We start from the raw sequence: 4,287 nt of genomic DNA, 5'->3' as shown, positions 1-4,287 counted from the left end.
ATATAAAGAGAGAGAGAGAGAGAGAGAGAGAGAGAGAGAGAGAGAGAGAGAGAGAGAGAGAGAGAGAGAGAGAGAGAGAGAGAGAGGTCATATAGATAATGATTTAATGGAAAGAAAGTCAGACTTGAAATAAGGAAAGCTTGAATTCAAGTCAAGCTTCTGTCATATAATGGCTGTGTGACCCTGGGCAAGTTACTTGATCTCTAAAACTTGCAGAGTAAATTGCAGAGAAAGTGCCAACCTGTGTTGGTAGAAGGAGTTTCCTCAACTAAGAATTTTCTATACCAATGAAATCACAGATTCAGTTCCTATCCCAATAAAATTAATATCTCTATCTCTTGGTCTAGCCACCCCTGTCAAAAGAAAAGAAAGAAGGAAGAGGGGAGGGAAGGAAGGAAGAGAGGGAGAAAGGAAGGAAGTGAGGAGAGGGAGGGAGGGAAGAAGAAAATTCATATGGTCTGACATGATCTGTGCTTGAAAGCATACTGGCATTTTTGTGGTCACTGCTTCTTTTTCTGGATATTTACTGGCCATCTCTTAGTAATATATCTTAGAATTTCCCCAGGAATTGAAGGAAAATGCAGTGATTTAGACTTTGAAGGCGTGCTCTCTCTCTCTCTCTCTCTCTCTCTCTCTCTCTCTCTCTCTCTCTCTCTCTCTTTCTGTTTTTCTCTTTCTCTCTCTTCCCTTCTCAGTCTTGAATTGAGAAATTGATTCTTTTCCAGGTCTGCAGCTCCTCTTTCATTAATCTTTCAGAGACTATATTCACACCTGCAGTTCTTTCCATACTCCATAGTGTAATTTCTTTGGCTCTGATAATTTGGACTCATCCAGGAAAGCTAAGTACTGTCTTCTCAACTTCCTATTTATCTTGAGGTCCAATTCCTCATAACATTCTCCTAATCTCCCTCCTCTCGTAACCCCATCAAAAAAGGAAATGAGTTTAGCTATAATGACTTATTCTTGATGAAGTCATGCTAGCTCTTAGCAAACACCACTTCCTTTTCTAAGTATTCACAAACCATCCCTCAAATAATAATTTCTAGACTTTTGCCAGGAATCAAAGGCAAGTTTACTATTTTATGGTTTGAAGACTTCATTCTATTTCCTTTTTTGACATTTCAAAGGGTATTCAGTTTCACACATATATACAACTATGCAGCAACCACTGGAGAGACAAGAGCCCCGGCAAATGCTAAACAAGGAATAAATGCAATTTTAATATTGCATTATGGACAAACTCCTGATGAAGGCCATGTAATTTAGTCCTTAGCTGGAAGCTGGGAGACCTTTGTTTTAAATCTATCTGACTTTTTGTCCTTATTTAATTTTCCTATGCCTCAGTTTCCCCATGCAAGATGGCAGCAATATATTTGTTACTCTTTAAATAAGAGATGTAAAGATAAAAGTAGTTATGAAAAATAATAACTTATTTGCATAGTGCTCCTAAATTTGCAATGGGCTTTTCTCACAATAACCATTTGAGGTAGAGATTACAAATATTCTTAACCCCATTTTACAGATGAGGAAACTGAGGCTCAGAGTCGCTAAGTGATTTGTTCAAGATTCACTAGTACTGTAAACTTGGTTTCTTCCAACTCCAAGCCCAGCACTCTTTCTAAGTAACCAGGCTGGAGAGGAAATTTCTTTCATTTCTTAGTAAAGAAAGAAAGAAGAAAGAATCTATAGAAACCCAAGGTATTGTAAAAACCTCTAGTTCTTTTTTAGAGAAAGGCTGCCTAATGATGCCTCACTTGTGATGTACTTATGATGTTTATTCTCTTCTTATTAAATTTTGCCTGATTTGACTTGACTCCATTTCCTAACTTGCAAAGATCTTTTTGAGCCCTGATTGTCCTGCAGTTTGCTAGCTATCATTGTCAAATCTGAATCATCTTAAAACTTGATATACATGAGATTTCTAGCTTTGCCTAGGTTGTGGATAAAAATTTAACAATTAAGTCATTCTTGAGGTTCCTGGAATCCTAAGTCTACAGCTGGAAGAGTCTTCAGAGGCAATTCAGTCCATTTTTTGTTGTTAAATAACCCACAATCACAGCAGTGATTGTGCTCCCCTGCAACATTCTCCTAGTTGATCTTGAATGATTTAGAACTCCTTTTTGTGTCCATTCCTTCTCCCCAGTCATATTTTTATTTAACTTTTGTTCCTCCATCTTTTTTGGATGAGACACCTTTTCAAATATTTTGTACAAATTTGGTTAGACCACGTCTACAGAATTCTTCTGCTTTATAAATTCAAGAAGGACTATTTGTTGACTTTGGGTTTTGATATAAAAACCATCTTGTAAATAAATCATTTGTACAGTCTGGTGCCCACCTGGTGTCACATGGAAGTTTTGATGCACTATTGCTGTGGGATTTTAGAAAGCTGGGAGTTTTGTTTATGTTTAGGGAAAAGAAACACTTTTACTTTGCTAGAGGGTAAACAGCTCAGTAATACTAGAATGAGGTTATTATGATGGAGTCATAGATATTATGAAGTCATTGACAATTTAAATCAGGCAAGATTTTTACAAGAGGTGGTTTCAGGAAATTTTTGAAACAATAGAAATCAGAGAACACTCAGCAAAAGGATAGAGAATGTAGAAAAAAAATTTAAGAGCAAAGAGAGATGTGAGAAGACAGGAGAGGAGAGGGGAGGAGAGGTGGAGAGGGAAGGGAAGGAGAGGAATGGAGAGGAGAGGAAGAGAGGGAGGGAGGGAAGGAGGGAAGGAGGGAATAAGGGAGGGAGGGAGACACAGACAGAGACAAAGACAGAAAATAATATAACCAGAAAAGTCTAGGGCAGGGGTCTTCACCTTTTTTATATTATAAATCTCTTGGGCAATTTTGTGAAGTCTATGGATGCTTACTCAGAATAATGGTTTTAAATGCATAAAATACAGATGATTCCCAAGGAAATCAATTAAGTTGAAATAGTTGTCTATATCATATATACACATTATATATATATGCATACATGTATATATGGGGAGGTATACACACAAACATACACCCACATATACATATATACCTCCAAGTTCATGGACTCTCAGTTAAGAATCCCTGGTCTAGTAGTAGAAATTCTATGGCTTCCCCAAACCAGGGGATTTTTTGTTGGGATCAGAGGAACAGAATTAGAAAGGAGGGAAATCATATCAAGAAAACATAAACCTAAATGATTGTATCTTCTGGGTCTTTCCCAAACACCTCCCTTTCCCTTGACTTGCCCATTTCCCCTTTTCCACAGTCAATCATAGTTTAGGAGCAAATTTCCCAAAGACCAAGCTTTCCCTTGAAAATAAACAGAAAAGAAATCAGCTTGACTATTTCTTTCTTGATCAATCTCTGTGCACAGTGGTTCTTTTTTCCTAGTCCTACTTTTGCAAATGTGACCATAGACATAGGCCACCACTCCTGTCATGTCTCCCTTCCTGAAGGGTATCATTTCTGAATGCAGAAGCCATTATCAGAAGACCTGACCAAAAGGATGAGTCCCAGCAGTCCCCTTGATGAGATTTCAGCCAAATGACTAGAGCTTTCCCTGATTACTGCTACTAGATGAATAAAAAGCAATCCCCTAACAAGAACCACCCCTCACCAAAAAAAAGCTACTTCCCTAACATTCACATAACCTCTCCTCTTAAAAACAATGAGCAACAACAATAAAAAACCAACCACCAGCAGATTGTTTGATTTGATTGTCAGTGAGACACCAGTGGAACCATTATTGGTTTGGAAGAGGATCTCTTGGCTTGGTTATGGGATGCCCGAAAGTCTAAGGGGTTATGGTCAAGGTCCTGGGGATGGGTCTCTGGGCTGAGCCCTAGAAGGGAAATAAGCAGCTGAAACCCTCCTAATGGCAAGGCTTCCAGGCAAGTCTATGACTCTTCCTGTAAGAGAATGCTTTTTCCTGTGCTTTAATTTGCCACCAATGGCCATCTTACCAAATATAAACAACAGCAGTACAAGCAAACTTCTCTTTCCCCAAAAGAAACCTTTCAACTTAAAAAAAAAAAAACTCATGTGTCATTGCCTGCCTTCCCCCCACCCCCACTCCCACACCCATAAGGGGCAGGGAGTAGAGTGAAGAGGGAGGGCCGGCAGAGCAGAGGAAACCCAGCCGACCTTAGAGCTTCTCTGTTCTTTTTACCTCATTCATTATTCTTGGCAGAGACCTTTTAAAGGCCACTTCTATGTGCTGATAACTGCTTTGAAGCGCCGACAGCAGCCATACGGGTTCATTTGCCAAGCTGAGCAACTCTTAGTCACATCCCTCTGAAGCAG

Source organism: Monodelphis domestica, chromosome 3, assembly GCF_027887165.1.
Source record: "Monodelphis domestica isolate mMonDom1 chromosome 3, mMonDom1.pri, whole genome shotgun sequence".
NCBI lineage: Eukaryota > Metazoa > Chordata > Mammalia > Didelphimorphia > Didelphidae > Monodelphis > Monodelphis domestica.
The sequence above is the reverse complement of the archived record's forward strand: the minus strand, read 5'-3'. Positions refer to the sequence as shown.